Source organism: Cryptomeria japonica, chromosome 10 (assembly GCF_030272615.1).
Source record: "Cryptomeria japonica chromosome 10, Sugi_1.0, whole genome shotgun sequence".
Lineage (NCBI taxonomy): Eukaryota > Viridiplantae > Streptophyta > Pinopsida > Cupressales > Cupressaceae > Cryptomeria > Cryptomeria japonica.
Genome location: NC_081414.1, coordinates 816,080,961 through 816,108,567, shown reverse-complemented (window position 1 = coordinate 816,108,567; position 27,607 = coordinate 816,080,961).

Sequence of the window (27,607 nt, the reverse complement as noted above, 5' to 3'; positions counted from 1 at the left end):
CTTCACCTCGCCATCCATCAATCATTAGGCATCAGGAGATTTATTTTGTCCAAAACTGGGGCATCTTGTTATCCTAAGGCAAAAGCGCTATTTTATCTACAAAAGCGCTAGCGCTAGTTTTCTACAATAGCGCTACAACCCTGTCAACAATGCTCAAAAAGCTATACAAAAGCGCTCAACCCGCTATCCAATAGCGCTATTACACATCAATAGCACTCAATTAACCCTACCATAGCGTTACTTTGTCAAGTGCGCTAAAACTTGCCTACATTAGCGCTAATGAATACAAAAGCGCTCAAACCAGACCACAATAGCGCTATTGCGGCACAATAGCGCTAATTCATGGAGCAAAAGTGCTAAAACCATAGTTCCAGCGCTCTTGCTCCGACTTGACTTCGACTCAGCTAAAAACCTATCAAAAATGCATGAAAAGTTAGTTTTCAAATTTGCGTATCGCTGGTCTGTAGTCGGCTGGGCGCTGGAACCGTCGGACTCGCTCGAATCTGTGCTTGGTGATCGGAATCGGCATAGTAGCTCCTCCTTGCTCCTCCAAATGTCACTGTCAGAGCTCTCGTTTTCAACTGGTCGCGGTCACAAATGATCCTATTTTCACCCCTTTCATCCCATTTATACCCCCCGCCGTCACCGTAACTTCGCCCCACTCATCGCTGTGGTCCCCGTGAACTTCCCGAGCCCCCATTTCTCCATGTTTCCCCCGATTTCTTCTATTTTTCACCAGTATACCTAACTTCTTCTCTTCTATCACCCTGCCAATTTTCATTCTTTTTCGAGAGATCGCCCGATTTTTCAAAATTTTTCGGCCCATCTCTCGAGGGGGCATACCACCCATAAAATTTACATTTTATGGGGCATTTCTTCACACCAATTTTTCTTTCTTTGAAACGATGCGATAAACTGCACCGTCTCAAAGAGGGGCAAATGTAGTCACACAAATCTGTCCATTTTAATAAAATGAATATTTCGTATTTATTTGATTAAAAATCCACTAGCCATCAATTAATTAAATTAAGATTTAATTAATTCGTCTCCAAACATTCTTCTATTAATTAAATAAATTATTCAATTTATTTTAATTAATTTGTTAAAATCAAATTCCAATCAATTAAATAAATAAAATCAATTTATTTAATAAAATCCTCTTTTCCTCTTTTAAATAAATTAAATAAAACATTTATTTAAATCATTATCCCCACCCCACTTGCATTTTCCTACAAATGCAACTTGCACATATTTATTGAAATAAATGAATTTTTATTTTAAATAAAATCCTATTTTCCCTCACCCACCAAATCCACTTGCAAAAATCTAATCCCCTTCTAGATTCTTCTAACCCCTTCCTAATTAGCCTAATCCATCCCCTAAATATTGTCACATTCCTAAGCAAAATGGAGTCACTTCTCAAAGCCTAAAAGTCTTTGATAACCACTAAAGGCTTTCAACCTTCAACCACTTAATTCCTCAAAGTCTTTGATAGCCATTAAAGGCTTCCAACTTTCAACCACTTAATCCCCCAAAGTCTCCAATAACCATTAATGGTTAATTCAACCCTCCCACATGGTTAAAACATTTGTTTTGACTCAACCTCTACCCAACCCAAGGGTCTCATCAAGCCTTTAATGCTTTGACCATGATTATCTCTTAATCATTTGCACAAAGGTTTATCCTTGGATTAACTCCTAATCCAGTGGGTAATCCTAATATAGACTTGACTCTTAGCCTTTAGATAACCATGAGGTCTTCTCAGGCCTTTAATGCCTCCAACCTCTTCTTTCAACCCAACCCTATGTTGACATTTGTCACCATTTCATTGGTGCCAATTGTGCACATGGATTCCCAACTTTCAAGCTCGACCCTTGATTAAACCATTCAATCCTGGCCATCCATTGCTCCATTTTTCCTATAAATAGAGCCCATTCCTTCATAATCCAGATCCTGAAAACTTGTAAGCATTTAGACTATAGACATTTTAGAGAGCATTTAACATAGCATAACTAAATCTTGTCTTTTTGGTTAAAATACATCATTTTAGCATAAAATTAGCTTTTCATTTCATATTTGGAGTTATACTACAAATCTCAATCCTCCATAAGCATCCATAGTGCAAAAAGCTGCTGAGAGCTACACTATTTTGGAACTTGGAGAGGAGAGGAACAAGGGAGAAGGAACTAGGAGTATGTTAGGAGGTATTTGGAGATGCCTCATCATGTTTGCTTTGATAGTTAAATATGCTTGCATGCTTGTAGGCTCTCTTTTGGTATGCCTTTTTAGATTAGTTTTCGATTAATTAACACTAACGTTTTGTATGTTTTTGTGTTCTTTGATCTTAAACTAACCTTGTGCCATTTAGGAGGGCATCAACATCAAAGACAAAAATTAGTCAATAATTACATGTGAAACAAGTGCAACACTCAACCCTAAAGGCCAAAGCATGGGGTGGGAGGTTAGGAAAAAGGTAAGATGAAGTAATAACAAGCAAAATCTTAAAAAGATAGGCAATAATTAATCATGCACACGAGAATAATCAAAAGTTTGAAAGATATAATATGAAATATAAGAAATAAAATAATTTATTTTGAAACCCTAATGAGAAGAAACCCTAAGGGAAAACATGTTTTCAACAATGTTGGATTTACCAAAAAAAGTGAAAAGAGTAATGCTTTATATAAACTCTCAAGGCTAATTAAACAAATACACTCAATTGGTAAACAATTAACATAGATAATAGAATTGGGAGAAATAATAGAATTTAAATAATTGTGATAGTTAAATAGGAGGATACGTGCACTTAGCTATAAGATTGGTGATGTATAAGTGATGTTGACACTCTTCTAAAATTCTTTGCCCTTGGAAAATTAATTGCTCTAGTTTGATGAATATTTTAAAGTTTGAATTGGCACAAAAAGCTAAGGATCAATCTCATGCCCTTTGGAAATGATCCCCACCATTGCAAACTTGATGTAGAATGTATGAGAAAGATATAATAGAAGATGCTCTTTGAGTATATGTTTATCTTCGATCGATGTATATCTAAGAAATCAAGATAGTGTTTAGAGACAACATTGTGGAACTTGCCAACTTGATAAGTGAATGGGTTCCTATGTCAAATCCCTTGACAAACTAAATAATTAACAATGATGAGAAATATCAAAGACAACATTAATAGACATGTAGATGACCTATATGATGATACAAATTCAATTCATTTAGTACCCTTAAATTCAGGTAAAATTATTCTATTAATTATTTTATTTTTGCTTATTATTCCTTATTATGTTTAAGCGCACAAATAAATGTCTTTAAATACCATGGCCCAACAATGTGTTGTACAAAACATGTTAGATCAACTCACAATGATTAATAAAAGAAACCAAACAAATTTGAATTTAAAATTTTATCTCAAAATTTAAGATTCATTCCCAAACTCCTTGATATTAATATTGAATCAATTTTACATCCCATAAAAATGACTAAAACGAAAGCAATGTTAAAAGATTGTCACCAACATAGGCTTAACTAAATTCCATGTAACCACTACACATTACATATTCTTCCACATAACAAACACAGGTCCTATAAACGCTATATGGATGTGAAGTATGGGGTAGCAATTCTTTAGTAAGAAAATGGAGACAAATAGAAAGATTACAAAAATATTTAATCACAAATAGCCTCAAGATTAAATCAACTTTTCCTTACGAGATTATGTAGGTGGAGGTTGGGGCTTTCCTTGTTGAAGCATCAACTATGTTCTGGTTGTTAAGTTATCTAAGAAGATTAGATAACATGGAGAGTCATCGCTGGCCAAAAATGACAGTTGGAGAGAAATTAGAAAGAATGAAGAGTACGTGGATGAAACAAAACATCAAATGGATGAATAATTGGGGTATTGCATAAGTGAATGTCCAAATAACAATGGGGAAATTAAAAACTATGTGCAAGGAAAATTAAAAGAGAGCATGTGAAAAGGACCGCTTAGAAGGAAAAATGAATACTATATCAAACATTTCAATCCTACATATGACCATACACAAAAGACCTACATAGGAATGGAAATAAAATGGAAAGCAAAAATGGTAATCACTCAGATAAGAACTAGTTCGCACCAACTTAGATGTGAAACCTGAAGATGGATAATACCTAAATAGGAGTGGGCAAACAAAAAACGTAGTTATTGCACTAAAGAAGTGGTGGAGATAGAATGGCATTACATCATAGAGTATTCAACTTACAAGGATATCCAAATTAATTTTATTGCGACACCAAAGGTGAACAACTTGAGTAATTTGTTTGAAGAAGATAAGATAATAAGAGTTGTAGATTTCTTGATCAAGATATACAATAGAAAATCCAAGATTCAAAAGAAAAAGAGATTTAAACATGGTATTTTGGACTCTGCATGCTTTTCTTTGCTGACTACCCGTATATCTCATAGATTACTCGACCTCATAGATGTAATTAAAAACATTAATTTATTCACCCCTCTTCCCTAACAGGGTATGCTAATTTTAACATTACAAAAACGACTAAGCAGTAAATGCAACCCGGGGAAATGTTGGAAAGGAGATTTCATTCAATTCCTGGAAACTACAAACCATGGTTTTGGCCGACACATCATTATCACTCGCTATTAGTAAGTTTAAATAAAAACGCCCGCCTACAGAAACTGTATGGTAATGGCCACGTAGATAAAGCAGCCCCTGGTTTCCATTTATCCGTTCTACACCCCAATCATACCAGACGTTTCTCTCAATTATCCACAGCTCAAGGCAAAGAGATCTGAGGAATCAACACAAGTATTCTCAAATTTACGGCATTTGACGGAAGCAGCGATGGCAGACATTGCGCTCATTCTGGCTGATGATTTCCACAGGAATCACAATCCCTCTCTCACCAATGTTGATGTACAGAAACCCACTTCAGGAAAATGGGTTTTCTGGCATGATTTTGTCTTGCAAGGCTCTCAACTCTCTGTGAAATTTCAAGGGAAGTTTGGCGAGAAGATACCAGAGCCAAGCAGCTTCTTCCTTATGGCCATTCTGGAGGGGGTTTTCTCTTCCTAGACTGTAATTTCAATGGTAGAGCCAAAGCGCTCATGGAAATTTTGTATAGTGATATTTTTCTTGTAAATAAATTTCAATCCTGTGTCCAATGTGCTTATGCGATCTGAACCATGGTTAACTTTTTTCTATATCTCTATTTCTAATTCTATAAATTCTAGACCTACTTCTGAAAATTTGAAGGGATTAAAAACCACTCGTGCTAAACTTAAAATGTGGACATGTAGAAACACCCTGTTTTAAAATTGCAGAGGTGATAAATTTGAGTAATTTTTTCCCATTTGTTATGAGAATTTGGATTTTGTGTTCTTTTTAATGGATTAATGGAAAAAACACAAGGGATTTGACTCGGGCTCGGCTCTAAATACTAGCTCTGTATGCCCTTTCATTCAACGGATTATGATTTCCAAGCATTTTTAATATCCTCTCTAAATTTTTGTGGCATTTGGTTGTGAGCGGATCTTTTTTGGGGGTTTAACGAATGCTGCTTTTATTGATGTTAGTAGGTTTTTCATATGGATGGCTATGGATAGGTATTTCGTTTAAAGATGCTCTTCTGGCCGATGAGAGTTCGACTTGTGGGCATTGTTAATGTAATAATTTTTTTCATTCAAGAGAGTGAAAAGATCAACAACAGCATATAAACTAACTTTGAACATACTTTGCTGCTGTTCAACATAAATTGCAGCTAAACAGCAGCACATAAGCTAATTTTAAACATGAAACAGTCAGGTTAGACTAGGAAAATACAATGCAGCAGCTCAAATACTGAATTGAACTATGAAAATACAAAGTTTGTGTGCTGCTGTTCAGTTTGTTTTTAATCCCTCTACAGTCTAGTGACTGTCTTTTTAATTTTTTTTTCATTTTCTCAATTAGGAAAATAGGGTATTAGAAAAAAAAGGAGTGGGAAAGATCTAATGTGATTATTATAAACATGCATGTAAGTTATGCTTTTCAAGGTATTTCGTTTTCTTGTTTAGTTGGGTTTCCGGCACATGGTAGCTAGAGGGATGGTTTTCTTTTTTGTAGTCTTTATTAGATTGGTAGATTGATTTGTAAGGCATTCGAAGGAGGGTTATATTTTCACAGTTAAGCAAGTCTTAGCATGTAGCATGTTGGATTTAATCCAACGGAGGAGCTTCCCTCTCAATTTTAGTTTGAGTTTGTCTTCTTAAATTACCCATGGAAATTCTAGAAACTTGATATTCTTCATTCTGTAGCAACAGTTTTTGGGAAACCTTTAGACTCTTTCCATCGAATATTTGAGAGGTAATTTATTTATGCTCACATTTGGGTACATATAGATTTCAATCTTTTGTCCAATTCATTGGATTCAACAAGTAGATTAACGGGTATGCTATTTTTAGCAGTACAGACCTTAAACGACTAAGCAGAAATGCAAGCTGGGGACATTTAGAAAGGAGATTTCATTCAATCCTTGGAAAGTACAAACCATGGTTTTGGCCGACACATCTTATCTTTCATTAGGACACATCTTATCTCTCATTAACATCATGTTCTCATGGGGCTGTTTAACTCTATTTTCTGCTTAAATTTAAGCAGTTAAGTGTTCCCATGCAATTTAAAAATTGTCAAGATAATTGAGAATCTTTTGCTATTTTGGTGGAGCAGCTATTGTTTAGGAATTAGAAATAACTATGGAACAAAAAGGGGGTTGGAAATAAGCAGTGGTTGCTTATTAACAAAAACGCCACATGGCTCCACAATTTTCTTTCTATTTTTTTAAAGCTTTTATTTATTTTTTTTTTTCAAATTGTAAGTGCACAAATTAGTATTAATGCTATTAATACAAATTTAAGATGTTTTTCTTAAAAATAAGCAACTGCTTCACAAATAATCCTTAAAAATAATGAGCAGGGGCTGCTAGCCAAAATAAGCTAAACAGGGACATGAAAACATGCACCTGCATGCTGATACTGTATGGTAATGGTCACGTAGATAAAGTAGCCCCTGGTTTTCATTTATCCGTTCCACACCCTAATAAAACCCTCATACCAGACATATCTTTCAATTATCCACAGCATAAGGCAAAGAGATTTGAGGATTCGACACAAAGTATCTCAAATTATTCTACGGCATTTGACGGAAGCGGCGATGGTAGACATTGCGCTCATTCCGAGTGATGATTTCCACAGGAATCACAAGCCCTTTCTGACCACAATTGATGTACAGAAACCCTCTTCAGATAAATGGGTTTTCTGGCATGATTTTGTCTTGCATGGCTCTTAACTCTCTCTGAAATTTCAGGGGAAGTTTGGCGAGAAGATACCAGAGCCAAGCTTCTTTTTCCTTACCTCCATTTTGGAGGGGGCTTTCTCTTCCTAGACTGTAATTTCAATAGCAGAGCCAAAGCGCTCATGGTGATTTTGTATAGCGATACTTTTTTTGTAAATAAATTTCAGTCCTGTGTCCAATGCGCTTATACAATCTGAACCATGGTTAACTTTTTTCTATATTTGTATTTCTTATTCTATAAATTCTAGACCTACTTCTGAAAATTTTGAAGAGTTTCTAAAAACCAGTCTTACTAAATTTAAAGAATAGACGAATAGAAACGGCCTGATTTAAAATTGCAGAGGTGATAAATTTGAGTAATTTTACCCATTTGTTTTGAGATTTTGGAATTTTTTTTTAATGGATTCATGGAAAAAATACAAGGGACTCGACTCGGGCTCAGCTCTGAATACCAGCTCTGCATGCTCTTACATGCAACGGATTATGATTTCCATGGCATTCTGAATATCCTGTATTAACTTTTTGGTGGCATTTGGTTGTGAGCGGATCATTTTTGGGGGTTTTCTGAATGCTTCTTTTATTGATGTTAGTAGGTTTTTTATACGGATGAATGCGGAGCTATTTCAGTTAAAGATGCTGTTCAGGTGAATCAGAGTTCCACCGTACATTTTTTCCTGCAGTTCAATCATGATGTTAAGACCGATCGAAGAATGGAGAATAGTTCAAGATTAAATGGATGTTTGGAAAAGAGTGGAAGGATCTATTGTGGTTATTAATTCATAAATCATTGTTGGGACGTGTTTATTTATCTAAACATGCATTGATTTGGAATTGTATGAGTTTTCAAGTTACTTTGTTTTCTTGTTTTAATTGGTTTTGTAGCTAGAGGGCGATATAAAGGTTGTTTGAGTTGTTACTGGTTTTTCTTTGTAGTTTTTATTAGATTGGTAGATAAACATAAAAGACATTTGAAGGAGGGTTATATTTTTACTATCAAGTTCATCAAATTTTGGCTTGTTGGATTTGATTTGATTCAATAGGGGTTCTTGGTGCACAATTATATAAGAAAGGAGGGGCCGATCGAGTGCATAAAAGACCTCGATTGGTTTTGGTGCAGGACAAAAATTAATAGAGGTTTCGTTATTCATGCTTTTCTTTTTCTAAAAATGTGAGTAACTCTAGATCTATGCTTCTCTGTCTTTTCGTACTTAAATCAAGAACTCATTGAACAAAGTGCCATCTCAACTACTGCTATAATTTGGGTGGGAGGGAATTCTAGTGTAGGGGGTGGGAGGAGATAGAGATAGAGATAGAGATAGATATATTTTCCAAAGCGGCCTTAATTAATTAGCTTGCTAGAGTAAGCCTATTCGCTAGGCGATTGATTTAGTAGGTCGACTATTGGGTTATTTTATCCAACAAACCAACAAGAATAGGGACGAGAAGGGTTGGGGTAGATAGAAGTTGGGGCGAGCAGGGGAGGTGGGCAATTGGAATTGTAACCGACTCTGGAACTACTGCAACTGGCATTGGATCTGCAACTGTAACTCGAACAACTAGTTGAATTAGGACTAGTAAATCTGGTTAAACAATCCGCCTAGATTACGATCAACTATATTGACCATCTTGAATAAAGAACATTTACCACAAGGTGCTGATTGTGCTAAAAGAACTAAATATTCTTCATTCTAGAGCAATAGTTCTTGGGAAACCTTTAGACCCTTCTTATTAGACACTCGAGGGAAAGGTAGCTACATATGCTCACATTTGTGTATAGGTTGATCTCAATAATCCTTTGCCCAATTAATTAGAAATTAGGTTGAGAAATATGAATTGGATTCAACAAGTGGATAATGAAGCTCCTCCTTTCATATGTTGAATGTGTCATGAGTTTGTGCATCTGTAGAGAAATTGCCTAAATATCTTCTCTTAGGCTCCTTCCAAACAAGTTGTTTCTATGGTGAAAGCAAATGGATAAGCAAAAGGAAAGGTCCTACTAAATGTTGAACAACTTGATTCAAATGATTTTATTCTCATGTGATCTCACAACAGGGGAATGACTAATATTCATGAAAAGAGGATTTATTTAAGGGAAATTCAAATAATTGATTTGATATTCTAGGGTCAATTGAGGATCTGGATTCTACATCAACTAGAAAAAGGTTACCCACTTTGGTAAAAAATAATTAAGATAATGAAGACTCAGTACTTTCTATTTCTTCTCATCAACCACCACCAAAATTCCAAAACTTATTTGATATGCAAATGCTGCTTCAAGATGGACCAAATTTGGTTGATATTGATTTGAATGCTCTTGATCCCATTTTGAATGATGCTACAATTGAGAAACCTACAATTTGTGCTATGAGAATAGTCCTTCATAATATTGGACTTAAAGAAGATGTGATTATTAAAAAGAAAAAAATACTTTAAAAAGCAGAAAAATACTCAAGAGAAAGGAAAAATATTAAAAGAAATCATAAATTTAATATGGAGTAATTAATTTTTTAGATTCTCTTTTCCTTCCCCTTCAATGATGATTATTATCTCATGATATGCTAGGGGTTTAGGCAACTCCCCTTGTCAAAAAGTTGTCAAGATCTTATCAAGATTCATAATTTATCTAATATTATTTTCCTTCAAGAAACAAACCTTTTTGTGAACATGGTGGCTATGTCTATTTTGTTGTGGAAAGGGAGTCAATGTCAATGTGTTAATGCACAGGGTTTTGTAAGTGGTCTAGCTTGTTTGTGGAACCCTTATCGATTTATACCTTAATCTTGGTTAGTGTGTAAACATTCTTTATCTTTGCTAGGCACATGTTTTGATTGTAGAAATTAAACTTACTTATTCAATGGTATGTATCAACGAATTTTGTAGGCAAAGTTTCTTTGTGGTCCCATATTTAGTTTGTTTAATCTTTTCTTCTCTCTCTTGAAATTTGCTTGGGGACTTTAATTCCATTCTTTTTCTTCATGAGAAACTTGGAGGATCGAGTAGATTTGATTCTTCTTCAATGTTTTTCTATGAAAATATTTCTTTTCTTAATCTTGTGGATATTAAACTAAGTGGAGGCAATTATACTTGGAACAATAGATGATGTGTTTTTGTTTCTATTTTTTAAAGTCTCGATAGGTTTTTAGTCTCAACTAAAAGGATTGATGATAAGTTGATATCTTCATATGAAATTTTGTAATGGCATGGTTCTAACCATTGGTCATTTAATTTTTTTCAAGTTTTGGGAAACTTTTATTAAAGTTTCAGTTCATGTGGCTTCGTCATCACACAGTTAGGGACAATATGGTTGTTTAGAAAGCCCTCCTTTTGTGATCCAGAGGTTTCCGAGAATGATCTAGAACAAGCTAGAGGTGATAAAATTGAAAAAATACCGAAAAGCTAATTTTTCGGTATTTTCTACATTTTAGTAAATCGCATTTTTCGGAGGTCTTCAGAGTAGAATTTGGGTTTGAAAGTGCCGCCAATCCCTTAAATCAATAAGCCAAAGGCCATTGTGTTAAGGGACTAAAATTAGTTCTCTCCGAGACCTTTCCAACGGTGTAAGCCATTTCGAATTTTGAGTCGTGAGCCGAAAGTTATGGCCCCGCCAAGTTGGGATACCTAAATTCCTAGTTTTTTGAAAAAAATGTAATTTGTTTGTTATTTTATTTTGCATAGACTCTTCATTTTCGAATCCGTTGGATTCCAAAGACTATTGGAATTCCATGTGATGTTTAAAACTTAGTTTTGGATAATATTATGCGACTTTTGATGCATACAACTCTAGCTTTTCGAGTTCTTGCTATTGTCCATTTTATTGAACAATACTTGCAGGTTTCCGCTTACCTTGTATTGTTACAAATTCATCACTGAATTCAGATCATTTGGGGAAACAACTTTCCAACCCCTAAAATGCACCAATGCATAAGCTATGGTGTATGAGGGTAATTTATACACTTGTGCATCCTAAGGACTAGATAGCCATTTCCCTCCTTTGGTATTACAATGTATACTTTTTGAAAAAAGTTTCAATTTATTAAATTAAAACTTAAACAATCATTCTAGGATTCACATGCACCTCAAGGTAAGAGCAAAATATAATGGTGAAATTCTTTGATGGAATGCCTTAATACAAAATTTACATATTAAAAAATGGCAAAGATCTTGTGAAAAGTTTAGGATCATTCTCCAATCCTTTCTCCATCCCTATTTACATACATTCCCACACATTTAACCTTATCCTATCTATATACACACATTCTAATACATTTTCCTTGATAAATCCATTTATTATATTTATTCCTAAATTTTACATCTCCACCTTGATTCTTGCACCTCTTTGTCTTAGGTTGATCTTGCACCCAAAAAAAGTAGTTCCGAAATTTAGATATTTAAATTCGAATTCCAAAATTCCCACTCCTTTTCATTAGCTATTATGGGTAGACTAAACACAATGTTTACATAGCTTACTACCATGTTTTAATATTTAAATGTATTCAAGTACATTAATTTATTGTCCTCTCGCAAAAAAATATTTTGATGTATTGAAAAGTTGGGCCATATTTTAGGGTTGATTTATAAGAACGTAGACCTTAACAATTTTAATAACCTTTCAAATGTATTTATAAATAACACTAGTATTTAGATAAGAGCAAGATATTTATATATAACACTAATATTTAAATAAGAGCAAACAAGGTGAATTCAATGAATTTATATATCACTAATATTTAGATAAGAGCAAACAAGGTGAATTCAATGAACCATAAAAATAGAAGTGTAAAATAGGCAAGATTAGATTTATGAAAGAAAAAGATTCATGAATGTAAAAAAAATAAAAAAATAAAAAATATATATAAGCACAAACTTAAGACAAAACATTTATATTGTGTAAAATATGAAGCATTACATAAATAGATAGACACCATTCCACACCAAAGGGTATCCGAATCCCAAAATCTTTTTCAAAATTATTTATTTTAATAATTAAAATAAATATTCTATCCATTACATTTAATTCGACTAATTCAAAATTACTATATCTATAACTTCATTGACCATAATTTAATCTAAATCAATTATTTTAGGATGGAATCAGGAATGTATCATCATTTCAACATGGTGATAGAAACCATGTCACAAAGCCCCTAGTTTCAGCATGATCCACCTATATTATAGGTAAATATTCCATTTTTCTTTATTTAAACTTAAAAATCATCAAGCTCGGGGCCCCAAATTAATTGACAAAACAATATACAGAAATAAACGCGGCTCTTAGATAGCGAATGGTAATGGCCACGTATAGAGCAAAGTAGCCCATGGTTTTTCACCATCATTTCCGCGCCTATAAAACCCTAATACCATACACAGCATCTACTCATCCACAGCAAACGGTGAAGAGTCTGAAGATTCCACACAAAGTGTATCAAAACTTTTCACGGCATTTAACGGAAGCAGCCATGGCAGACATTGCTCTCATCCTGACTGATGATTACCACAGGAATCATGCGGCCACGACCACCACTGTTTATGTGCACAAACCGTCTTACAATTTGACGGAGAAATTAGTTTTCTGTCATGATTTTGTGCTGCAAGCGCCTCATCTCTCTAAGAAATTTCTTGAGAAGATCGCAGAGCCGAGGAGCCTCTTCCATACGGCCATTACCGAAGGATTTTCTTCTGCCTGACTGTACTGCAATATAAATTTCCGTAATTTGTATTGTCAGAATGCGGTCATGGTGATTTTGTACAGTCAAAATTGTAAATAAATAAAACAGAGTATATGTAACCCTGTCTAACGCCGAATATCTTATCCTAATTAGGTTTTATCCATAAGATTCTCTCTTTTTCTTTCCAATTTTTTTTCAAAAAGAGTCCCTTGAAGGAAAATTTGTGCTTTAAGATTCCCTCTATAAATTTCTTGAGTAGATCCAGCCGAGGAGCCTCTTCCATACGGCCATTACAGAAGGATTTTCTTCTGCCTGACTGTAATTCAACACAAATTTCCGAAAATTTTGTAAGAATGCGTTTATGGTGATTTTTTACAGTCAAATTTGTAAATAAAAAAATATACAGGGCCTATGTAACCCTGACTAACGCCATAAATATTATCTCAATTATGTCTTCTTCATTCTCCTTTTATTTTCAAAAGTCTCCTTAAGGAAAATTTGTGCTTTACTTTTTTTATTAGGAAATTTCAGAGGGATTTTGCCGTCAACAAAATTAGGTCTTCTTCATAAGATTTTTTCTCTTTTCTTTTCAAAACAGTCTCCTGAAGGAAATTTTGTGCTTTAATTTTTTTATTAGGAAATTTCACAGGGGTTTTTCCGTTACCATTGACGGCGGGGAGAATTTAGGGGTACGCTTATCACATTCGGCTTTGAATAGGAAAATTGCAGAGTATGTAAATCCAATTGAGAGAAATTGGCTGTTATGCATAGCGTATAGGTAGTTCTATCAGAAACAACGGAGATCAGAAAGTACACTTTTGTGGTTATTTGACTTAAAATTTACCTGTTTGTATCTACCTGTGTCAGGATTCGATAACAATTGCTGTTATTTAAATACACGTGGCGTTCAATAGAATTAGATTACGCACTATTTTTGTTTTATATCTGTGGATTCGTAGGACCGTCAAATGAGGAATAGTAGGTCCAGAGACGATCTTTTGAAGTTCTAATTTTTTTTTTTTTTTTTTAATGTCACTTTCGTAATGTCTGTTGATGATGGATCATGAAGTTAAAAAGAAAATAAAAAATAATCAAAAAAATCATTAATCTAAAAGTTCAAATGTTCAACTAGAACAAGATTTGATCATTAATCTTTTATTTAAAATCATTTAAAAATTATCAAAAAAATCATTAATCTAAAAGTTCAAATGTTCAACGAGAACAAGAATTGATCATTAATCTTTTATTTAAAATCATTTAACTTCACTAACAGATTAAGATCATTAATCTTTTATTTAAAATCATTTAACTTCACTAACAGATTAAGGCAAGAATGGTCAAAAAAACAGGTTCTGTTGACCAAATTTTAATTTTGATAAATTTAATAATATTTAAAATCAGTATAAATAAATATCTTAAATATATTCATCTCAAAAATTTAAAAACTATTTCTTATGGTTGATATTATAATAGATATATTTAAAAAAATTATGAAAATTATTTTTCATATTTGAAATATTTAATCATCAAAATTTGATGAAAATAAAATAATTATAATAAAAATTAAATTAAATTAATTATTCTTTGTATTGAGTCATCGACATGATATGACAGTTAATTCTGATAATGTTGTTCTTATCCTTAAAATTTAAACTCCTTTAAAATATTATTATTATTGAATGTTTATCTATATGGAAAATGAGATCCTCTCTATGACCTCACCAAATTATCATTTATCCCTTTTACAAATAGTGACAATTAATTATAAATTGAAGAATAAAAATGTCATAATGCATTTTGACGTCCACTAATTTTATTTGACGCCCAATTATTCGCCGGTTTCCGAAGATTTCCCTTGTTTTACCTCGCCATTAAAAAATCAGATTCATCACTTTGCACAACGGTAAGAAAATTTGAAAATATTTCTTTTTCTTTTCCCCGCAAAAAATCATATCCGTCACTTTACACAACGGTAAGAAAATTAAAAAATATAAAATTTTAAGTGGATGTGCATGATGAGGGAGAGAGAATATATGGGAGCTGTCTATGTAGGCACTAAATGGGTGTCTGATAAGACAGTTTTTTCATTTAATAATTAATGTAAAAATTACAATACAATTATATTTTAATTTTTAATTTAATTATTAAATAAAGAAAATTGTTTTGGCATATAGACAATTAGGGTGTGATTGGGCAAGTAGGTAAATATATTAAATTTTATTCTTTTTGGTGTGTGCATAGTGAACTAGGGTGTGATAGGGGCAAGTATGTAAATATATTAGATTTTATAAAGTTATTTATGTTTTTTCAAATGAAATTTAAAATTCTAAAATTTATCTTAATAACTTTCAAAATTTAATGTTGTTAATTAAAGAAAATGTTATAATATTATATGTGTGTGAGTGAGAGTGTATGATCAATATTTTAATTTTTTTTTAATTTATTTCGAGTTAGATGAAGTCATAAATAAGAGATTCCATTGTAGACACCTAAAATTGTCCTAGCCTAATTAAATAAATATTTTATTCTAAACATTTTATAAATTAAATAGATTTTTATTTATTTAATTAATTCATTTATTTTCTTCTAGCCTTTCCCTATTTAAATAAATATTTTTATTTATTTAAATTATCTTTTTTCTAAATTAAATAAATTATTTATTTATTTAAATTATCCTTTTTCTAATTTGAATAAATATTTTAATTCATTACCTTAGCCTCACTTCTTCTATTAATTAAATAGATATTTATTTATTTAATTAATTCATTACCTTTTTCTCTCCATGACACTTGCCATTCAACTTTTAATTTTCCTCTAACCAACTCTCTAATATTTTCCCATTTTCTATACCTACCCCTTAATCCTTACCAACCATTTATCCTTTCACCTCTTAATCCTATCCCTCCATTTTAAGGTACTCTTTATATAAGTGGATCTTTTCATCCTTGTCAAACCCTAACTAATGCAATCACATCCCTAACAAGTGAATCAATTCTCATGCGACCTTTCATGCGATCAAACAATCAAGCATCTACACAACCACAATTTGTTATTTTTTGAGTTTTTGTGCACAATACAAAATTTGAGAGCAACCATATCAAGCAAGATCAATGGAGATTAAACCTTACTAAACATGTGAATGGTATAATCTTTCATGTTTTTGATATTTTGCATGTTTTAGGTTTTTCATTGGTGTATGGTGAATTCTTAATTGTAGAACTAGGGTTTTATGTGGTTGAATCTTTGTTGGTTTTACAATAGTTTATCATTCCATTTTCATTGTATACATTCATTCTCAACATGAACTCAACAATATTAATGCAAACATTCCAAACTAGCAAGCATAATAGCTTAATAGGGGCTCAAAGCTTGTGAGCACACTATCCCAACAACGGTTTGGAACACGATTTGGATTGCTAAGTCACTAGCATAAATGAAAACAACATTAATGTGAAGTTTCAGACTCTTGAGGACTTTAGCCTAGTGAAGACACAAAACTTGTGATCACATAGTCAAGTGGGAGTTTGAACCTTGATAGCAACAACAACAATGTTATATTTTAACCTATACACTATACCATGAAAAATGTATTATTATATTACAAAACTTGGGATCACATAGTCAAGTGGGAGTTTGAACCTTGATGGCAACAACAACAATGTTATGTTTTAACCTTTACAATATACCATGAAAAATGTATTATTATATTACTATATATATTGATAATAATAAAAATTGATCAATAAGATATTATCAAGGGGTAGTGCCTATTTTATTGAAGAACAAAAAAAATACAAGTTTTTCTAAAGGAAGGTTATAACACAATCTAACTGCCACTACACCAAAAGTTCGAACTGTTAGTGAGAGCACCACTAGAGAGGTTACGAGGAGGGTTGGGGGTCCCATGTGACAATAATTTATCTCCCTAAGCCAAGAGGTCTGTATTAGACATAGTCGACCACGAGGTGAGTAAGTTGTCATTGGTGGGAGTCAAACCCTCCCCAACAGAGTCGCTAGTTTTGTTAACACAGTCTAGTTGCCACTACACCAAAACCAAAAGTTAAAACTGTTAGTGGGGTGTGTGCACCAAGATGGTGTGCAAAAAAGTGGACACACACCCAAAAAAAGTTGAAAAAACAGCAACCGCGTTCGCAGTTTTAAAATTAAAAAAACCTTGTACACGGTTAGGTTCGTTGCGCCCGAGCCTAAAGCGACAAAACCGCGTACACGGTCCTTTAGGAAATAAGACCACGTACGCGATCCTTTAGAAACTAGGACCTCGTATGCGATTTTAGTTCCTAAAGGACCGTGTACGTGGTTTGTGTCAATAATTTTTTTTTTTTCACAGTCGACTATATCATTTTATCTTGCGACTAAGAGAAAACTTAAGGGTTTTTTTTTCTTCCAAACCATGCATGGGCTACGTATTTTCACACCCAGACACTATGGAAAGAGGTCTGTTACCCTTTTTTTCTGTGTGTTTTTTGCACATTTGATAAATTTTATTTACGTTTTCAATTTAAATTCGTTGATTTTGATTAGTTTTTTTAACTTTTTTTTACCAATATTCGATTATGAAAATCCAGAACCACAACAAGACGAACCTCAAAACCCACAACAAAACCCTCAGGATACACTTCCAGCTCTTCCTTTAGATCGTACAACAACTACATCGGAGGATTTGCTTAATCAGTTAGGGAAAAACATTGCTAAAATAACTAGACTGATTGCTAGATTGAAAACATTTGAGCTTGAGCATCATTTATCCCTTGCCACTAGCCTAGAAACATTGACTAGTGGTGCCATTGCAGTTTTGAATTAGATTACAAAATGGGGAAACTATAGGGATAGGTGTCACACTTATTATGCCGATGGGTTATCATATGATGCAGTGAAAAGAAAAAAGATAAGTAAAGCACAAATATGTTCTCTTTTTGTTGATCCTAGAACTGGTGAGTCCTTACCTCTTAATGCAAATAGGTTTCCCATACATTGGTGTACCAATGTGCAAATGAAGAATCTTTTTTGGAATAGGTGGTGGATGGTCTTTGACGAACTACCTTATAATAATTTTGAGGTTCCATTATATTTTTTGAGGAAAGTATATTGTGAGTTTGTCCTCAATGAGCGGCCTAACTATTTTGATATGAGAGAGTTCCATGGTAGAGGTGGCGGCTCTGCCCAAGATAGACTTGGAGCCCATAGGGTATTAGACCCACAAAGTCGTTGCCTCCTAGCACCCAAACCCAAGGTGCATGCAATGGTCCTAGTAGCCCTGAAAGAGTCAATGGAGCTAGAGACTCTTCAGGAAGCAACAACATTGACTGATACGATCATCCAACATGAGACACAATTAGCACACCCTCTTGGCTCAGATGATGATCCATTAGCTGAGACAGCTGGCGCTGGTCAGCCCATTGAGCATACGTACCCCACTTGCTTAGGCATATGCACAGGGATGGATGTTGAGGCTAATGCAGATGGTTCCACCTCCCATCTGTGCACGATTTGCGGGAGAAGATGTCAGACCCGCATGACTGAGGATGTGGCACTGACAGATGAATTGATGGACATGTTGTTTGCTAGTAAGCCATAGACACATGTGTGTTGATTTGAATTCATAACATTTTATTTATCAGTCACGTAAAATTTGTAATTGTAAATGAATTTTCATTAATAGATCAATTTAAATTGATACAAAAAATATGCATTTCAAGATGCAATAGCGGGTGTTAATACACCATCTGATATTCCTCTCGCAATTATTGTAGTTGCAACTTCGACGCCTGAGGTATAAATTTTGTAACATGTTAAAAATAGAATAGTATTTTGAATTAAAAAAAATATAAGATATACTAACTCTCTTTAATGCTTGACAAATTTTTGTTTTGTAGACGTTGACAGGGGACCAAATGTCCTACATTGATGATGTCACACTCTCAACGATCAATTTTGGCCTACAAAGCTATGCGGTATCATATTTTGTACACCTTATTTTATGTATTCTTTTGATGGAATATGGAAGTCATTTAATTTTAAATTTTTAAAATTATGTTTAATATTATCTACTAATATCTCTTGTGTTAATTTTGTTTGTTTTAGGGTACCCCCTCCGTGTCTAGGCCTCGTCCTCAATAAAAGAAATCCTCAACGATGCCTAAACGTGGGAAGAAGGTAATTGAACACATTTTTAATTGTACAATTGTTTGAAAAGGTTGAAATTGTCTTAGTTGGAATTTGTAGATTGATTAGTGTTTTTTGTCTATTTTATATACAACGGCCATTGGGCTTTGTAGAATTGTTGAATGCACTTGGTACGCCCGAGGATCGAGAGAGGGCATAGGTATGTATCTCTACTTTATTTTCTTGATTTTATGATTATATGCACGTGTATATATGAACTTGTGATAAATTATAATCTTATCATTTTTCATACAGGAAATATCCATAGTCGCTTCATCAATGGCGTTCCCTCCTCCGTGTATTGGAGAAGCATCTTAGGCTCCGGTACACTTTTGTTTTATATATTGCATTAATTGTATTTAACCTACAATACTTATCATTATATTAATTGTATTTAATCTTTAATCATTTTTTGTATACGTAATAGCCACAACTGCTCCATCAATGGCGAGCACTCCTCAGACTACTGGAGAAACATTTGAGGATCCGATACACTTTTGTTCTCTACATTGTATATTTTTAGTGTTTTTGATCTATATATGTTAGTACATTGTATTAATTGTATTTAATCTACAATAGGCCCCTTCGCGGTTCAGCCATAACTTGGATCCTTTGAAGTTTGTGTTCAAGAAAACTCCTAAGACTGACAAGGAGAAGAAGAAGAAGGAGACAATAGATCCTAGATCAACAGATGAGGTAATCTACATTGCAATTGCAAAGAAATCATGGTTAAATGCAAAGTTATGTTGATAATTGTGAACTATTTTCTACAAAAGGATTCTAACTTGGCTTTTGAATTGTGGTTGTACAACCATCTACAGAGTCGCGTATTGCATCAAAGGATCGATTTTGATGATTTGCCACAAGTATAGGATCATATAGTGTTAGTTGTGGCCATTGAATGACCAATACATGTAGATATATTCTACATTTTTATTGTATATCGATTTGGACATGGCATATGCCACATTTTGGTAAAAATTGTATTGACTTGGCATATATGCCTTTTTTGATATATATAAATGTTGATATTCGATCCAATAAATGTGTATTGTGTTCATTATTGCGCATTTCGTTGATATTGATAGGCATCTTTGATACATACAAAATTTGTTCATTGTGTTGATTATTGTGCATTTTGATATATATAAATGATTATTTATAATTGATACGGTTAACTTTTTCTCAAACTATTCAGTCTATTTGGTGGCCGCCCTTTTATAAAGTTAAATGAATATTTGCCTATGTAATCAACAATATGAATATAAACAACAAAAATCTATGATATAAAGCATTACAATTGTGGAGTATGATTTGATAAGCTTTCTAAAATATTTAATTAACCCTACAAAACTCCTTGTCTCAATCAAAATGAAATTGGTAATGGTCAGATTTGATCCGTGGTAATGATCACTGGATGCTTTTGATTCCTTTCGTCAAATTTTAGTTTTTGTCTTGTTTTCCATTTATTTTATCTAAATAAGGTGATTTGGGACCATTAATGATCATTTCAAGTCACTTGTAAAAGTTTGGGGTCATTTGGATAAAAGATGTAAAAGTTGCTCAATTGTTGTCAAAGTTGCCCAATTGTTGTCAAAGTTGCTTAGTTGTTGTCAAAGTTGTCAATGTTGTCAAAGTTTCATTGTGGGAACAAACCAACATCACAAGAGCATTCAGGTGGGCAGGTTTACGCTAGGCATGCTCCTGTTGTGCCTCCCAATGCACTAAAACGTCGAGAGCCATACCCTACCAGTGCAATCTCTCAAGTGCCCTAAGTCCAAAAAAATGTCAAACTTTGACGAACCGTTTCTTGCAATCCAGGATGCATATGATCGATTCGTTTGAATCTATAGGGTCACGTGAGTCTCGTCTACAATGACCTATCTCGTTTTCTGACGACTCGAAGCTATTTTCAAATGGTAGCGTTTTTTCACCTGCTACAAAACCGCCAGTGGCATGCAATACAAAGTTGCAAGATAGGCTAGATTTGATTCTGTTCGTCGTGGGAACAAACCAACATCACAAGCACGTCTGGGTGGCCAGGTTTACGCTAGGCATGCTCCTGTTGTGCCTCCCAATGTGCCGTAATGATAGGGAGAATGCTAGAGAAGTACTCCACAAGGTTAATTGGGTCTCATGGTTCAATAGGTTTCCAAAAAACTTGTTTGTGACTATTATGTATGTTTGCAAAATCAATTTAAGTTTATAATACTAAGCATCTCAAGTATTACTTCTCAAACATCCACCCTTTGTGTAGGCTCATACCCTTACTCACTTCACTCCTCCTTGTTTAAATATGCTCCAACTCAATGCCTTGCTCTCTAGGCATTCAGATCTACTGCTCTAAGTCAAGGCAAACTCCTCCAAAAGGTTCCAAGAAGTTAGGTAAAAGTTTTATCTTTGTTCATGTGCAATTTTGTAGTGATTTAAGCATTTTAGCCCTTCTTATTCAACCCCTTTTGCCAGGTTCAAACTCCAAAATTCTCTGTCATACTATCAAGAAGGTGGAAGGGTGTCCTTGAATGTCCTTAGATATTTTTCCAAAGGTTCTTCAAGTTCTACCAAACCCCAACAAATCCGGTTCTTGAAAAGTGTATTTTTGTAGTCAAAAAGGCTTGTAGCCCGTGGAGGACTAATTGTCACTTTTTTGCTCACCTAGCCCAACGATGGGTAACTCCACCACAAAAATTGTCTTGGATGTTGTTCATGAGGTCTATACTCCAATATTTTTTCAGGTCTTAGGCTCCATGAAGAAGATTTAGTGACTGTCCTCAATTTTGGGCATTTTAGTAGGGTTTGGTAGGGTTTAGACCCAAACCACATTGGGAAGTCATTGCAACTCCACTAACCAAGCTTCCAAACTGAAATAAACCTTCTACCATATCATGTAGGGCCTTCCTTTATTACTGTCCTGCAGGCATTAGTCCAAACACATGGTATACAAATTGAAAACTAAACATGTGAGTGACTGTCACAAAACCCTATCATAGCAACTTGATTGTTATAACTGCATTCTAAGGTGTTAGAAGTTCAATCCAAATTCTTCCATGGCATTAAGAAATCTCCAAACACTTATGAAGTTCCTATAGAAATACTTGAGGCGTGTTTTCAAAGCTTGAATAGGCTCTTGAAGTACTCTTTGCACATACTGTCATTAAAATAAACAGTGAATTCGTTGTCATACAATCAAACTGAGAATGTTTAATAGGAAACAACCTGCTCTAACAAACCAAGGTGACTCTCAACACCCTTAGAAACATATTCAGACCTCTGTCTCACACATTTGTTCACTCCAATTATTTTTGGGTGCAAATTTTGAGTTCTTGTTCATGATACTAACCGAGTAATCTATACTTGCCTAGTATTCACTCAAATCCATCCTCCAAGCATAGTTCTAGCTCAAAAAGAAACATATATACACTGTACATGCATAAACCAACTTGACCAAATCTATTTGGTGGGAGCCCAGGCTTGGATTAGTCAATTTGCTGCATTTTGAAACCCCAAACCCTTGACAGGGCAGTGAGCACACCAAACTGAAAGAATTTTGTTTAATCAACTTGCAAATGGAAAACCAATACAATGATCACTTGAATAGCATTGGGAAGCCAATATGAACACTTCTGAAAAGGTACAGTACGAACCAGATGTGCTATAGTACGGGCTACTACTCTAAAAGAGAGAAAAACACATTAAAAGCCATAATTTCATCTTTCATATATGGAAAACTTAATCAATACAATCACCAACCTTTTTCAAGGAGAAGGAAGGAATTTTTATAGTCCTTCAAGTTAGTTATCAAGCCCAGTACGGACATAAGGCTTCCACAACTTTATTATACTAGAAATGTCCAAAAATGACTACTTTTCAAGCCCAAATGACAACATTTGTTGCTCCAAGAGGCATTTTTGACAACCTAACCTCATCAACTTATCTAAAAACCTAAGAAATGCTTAAAAAAACTTAGAAAACATGTTGCAATGCTTTGGAAATCTTTTCTAGACCTTTTAGGCAAGTTTACACATTTTTGCCCTTTTTGGCCTAAAAACCCAAAATTGTCAACTCACATCCTGAAAGGCAAAACTTGACCTCTTGAGCACAAAATGAGATCAAAACCAATTGAAAAGACACACAAAAAACTAAAACAACATCATAAACCTAACACAAGACATTACAAACATGAAAGCATGAAATACTCAAAAAGGAGAGTTTTTACTCAACTAGGTGCCCCTGCACCACGTAACATTGAGAGCCATACCCTATCGACATGATCTCTCAAGTGCCCTGATTCCAAAAAAATATCAAACTTTGATAGATTGTTTATCGTAATACAAGATGCATATGATTGATCTGTTTGAACCTATAGGGTCACGTGAGTCTCTTCTACAATGACCTATCTCGGTTTCTGACGACTCAGAGCCATTTTTAAATGGTAGCATTTTTTCACTTGGTATAAAAACCATCAGTGGCATGCAATGCAAAGTCGCAAGACAGGCTAGATTTGATTTTATTTGTCGTAGGCACAAACCAACAACACGAGCGTGTCCAAGTGGGCATGTTTATGCTAGGCATGCTCCTATTGTGCCTCCAAATGCGTCGGGATGTCGAGAGCCATACCCTACCAGCGTGATCTCTCAAGTGCCCTGAGTCGAAAAAATTGTCAAACTTTGACGAATTGTTTCTCGCAATCCAGGATGCATATGATCGATCCACTTGAACCTATAGGGTCACGTGAGGATCGTCTACAATGACCTATCTCAGTTTCTTATGACTCAGAGCCAGTTTCAAATGGTAGCGTTTTTTCAACTGTTGCAAAAACCATCAGTGGCATGCAATGCAAAGTTGCAAGATAGGCTAGATTTGATTTCGTTCGTCATGGGCACAAACCAACATCACGAGCGCATTTGGGTGGAAAGGTTTATGTTAGGCATGCTCTTGTTGTGCCTCCCAATGCACCAGAACGTCGAGAGCCATACCCTACCGACGCGATCTCTCGAGTGCCCAAAGTCCAAAAAACTGTCAAACTTTGACGGACAGTTTCTCGCAATCCAGGATGCATATGATTGATCCGTTTGAATCTATAGGGTCACGTGAGGCTTGTATACAATGACCTATCTCGATTTCTGACGACTTGAAGCCATTTTCAAATGGTAGCATTTTTTCACCTATTGCAAAAACCGTCAGTGGCATGCAATGCAAAGTTGCAAGATAGGCTAGATTTGATTCCATTTGTTGTGGGCACAAACCAACACCATGAGCGCATATGATGTTGTTTGTATGGATAGATTGCAAAAAACACCTAGAAATCATGAAAATCTAACTTCATGATTCATCTGGCCTACAAAACCTAAAACTAAAATACACCAACAAATATTGTACAATGAAAATATAAAGAAATAAACTAAATAATAATATTTAAATAATTGAATAAAATAAATTAGCAATAAACAGGCACTTGCAAACCTTCATGTGGTTGGGTGCTCTCAAAATACCTACAAACAAGAAAAAAAAAGAAAGAAAAAATGTTTGGGGTTTCTTGGGGAATTGCCTCAATCAAATCCTTGCTTTAGCATTTCTACCTCTGCAACAACTAAGATACACTGATTACAGAATAATGTGTTTTCTTACTCTTAGTAAATCTAGAAATAAGAATAATGACAAAATACAAAGAAGGAAAAAGGAATGTGAGAAACGCAAGTTGCTCATGGGCACAAATGAAAGAAAATTATTATAATGACAATAATAAAATAATGAAAAGAGAGAAAGAGAGCTTGAGATAGTGTTGTAGAGAGTTGTACAATATATGGACATTAGTTCAACATAGGGACATCCACTTGATGCTCTAGTGTCCAAACAATTTATGCTCAGGAAATGCGAGACTAGAAAAACATAAGGGTAACATAAAAGTGACAAAAAAAAGTGACCATAGGAAAGGAGGTCTACAAACCTTGAGAAGGATATAGAATGAAACAACTTAATTGAGCCTATAAATAGAGAAAGAGAGTGGACACTGTAGTGGCCATGAAACATACTGTGAAATTGCATTGGCATGCATTTTTTGACATTACAAATACATGACTATATGGTGTAAACAAGTCAAGTTCATGACCTTGACAAAAGCAACATAGTGAATGAGATTTCTTTTGATTGACCTATACAATTGATCTATAGATAATTTAGGATGTCACTTATAAAGCACACACCATTCTATATATGTTGCTTAACCCCCAATACCTTACCCATATCAAACTAACTAAATTATTTATTTTACTACTATTGAAGCAAAATATTGGGTCACATTTTGATTATCTGAAAAATCCTAAAATGTATGCATGTAATCAGGTATTTCTTGAGAGGTAAATCCATCCATTTTCAAATCCCTTCGTTGAATTCATAATGGCATGCACTTGAGAAGAACAATTGTGTATACCTGTATTGAATGAAATAAAATAAATGGCTTTTTGATACTTATGGCTTGTTTAGTAGGGCTTGCTGATACTTGTTATGTGGGGACAACTTTCAAAATAGTGTTGATCTTGACTTGGCCTCAATTGAGTTGATTGACCATTGAGAGAGTCAATGTGGGAACCCCTAAATAAATAGTATAATCAAAAGGAAAGGAACTAGAAGAAATGCAGGTGAATAATTCTAGCTAGTTATTGAAGTTTATATAGAAGATCTAGTTGTGTGATAGCCCTCTAGATTGGTTATTTGTAGGTCATTTGCACTAGTAGTACGAAAGAAGAGCTTAAATATTTTAGGTCAAAATCAATCCTACTTTACCAATATCAATATAGAATCATATTAGGAATGTGCCCTTTCATTCTTTATGCAGTTGGGGCTAGCAAGGTGCTAGTGACTTGTGCTATTTAAACCTCAAGATTGAGAAATAGATATATTGATGCTCCCATAGTAGGGATAATAGAACATCTTCCACTAAAAAGCCTATAGATAATAAGGTGTTACTTTAGCTAACAATGTCAATGCCATCATAACATGGAGCCTTACAGTTTGCTCCACATCTCATTCTCATCAGTCATACATGTCTATAATGATTTTAAGACTTGCATGTATGCTTGTCCCTAACCCACCCTCCCCAACTATAAATAAAATTAAACTAGACAACAGCTTTCAATGACTAGCAATCATAAATGTCCCCCTCTATAACTCTAAAATCAAGTAGGACAATGCAAATCTTACTTACCTTTCATCTCTTCCTCTTCCTCTTCCTCTTCCTCCATATAAATAGATGCAATGTATAAAAGATAAGATTGAAATCATATCCTGAACAAGTTTGACAAAATGAATATTTTGATCCATCAAAACAGCCTTTTCCAAGTTTGCTCTAGAATCTCCCCTAGAGTGGTGGGCCAAAGGTGATTGATTCTAGTAAAGTAGTTTAGCTGCCCGAGGTTTGTTTGAGAGCGACCATTGGCACACTGTTTCCTCCACTCCAAAAACTAGCACCTCCACCTTTCCTGCGAGTGGCCTCGATACAAATATTATTTTATTTGACCTTAGAATTATCTCTCTTTTCACAAATTCTCCGCTTTCCATCCATGGTTTTTTTCTATCGCTGGATTGATGAGCCCTGTTCTAGAATTTCGTGGCAGAAGAATTTTTCTTCCTCGCTCTCTATAAATTGAAACTTCTTGCTTCAATTTTGCGGTAAGCAGCAGAAAATTTGAGATCGTATTTGTGTGAATTCACTTAAAGTATTGCCTATTTTTGTGAAAAAGAAAGTAAAAATGGCGGCATTTGTACTATTGGTCGCTGAAGATTATTCCAGAAGGCACGATTTGCCGGAGCCAAACGCAGGAAAAGATAATGCCTGTCCTCATCCTGAAGCGCAGACGGCAGCTTTAATGCGGCGATTAAAATAGGGAATTTCAGAATTTGCAGAGGCCTCCACTGTTAAAGTTGTTTGGGGTGAGAAATTCGCGCGGAAACAGGCGTCACTGAGAAATTTGTTTGTGGAAGGGATTTTCTCCCCTTAAAACCCTCCCTGCGGATTTTTCTTGCTTTTTGTTCATAGAAATGTATAGCTAGGTTAAAGCCAGAAATTAGAGTAATTTTAAGAAGCGTCTTAATCATTAGAAACTCAAAATTTATTGTCTTGTACAGCTGGCTTGCTGAATTTTGTCCCAATTCGGAAGCAAATTGATAAAATTATTCGAAGAACTTTTACTTCGTTGGTTTCAAAATTCTCTTATTTAAGAATTCTGAAACACAAATTGTATTTGTGGAGAAATTCCATTACAAATCTGGGAAATTTTGAGTTTCCACTTCTATTTTGATCGGCAATTTTGTTAGTCGACTGAATAGTTAAATGGATTTGTAAATTTGGGAAGTGCTTAAATAAGACAGTCAATAGTAACGGAAGCGATAGAATAGGATGGTCAATGGTAATTTTGATACTGG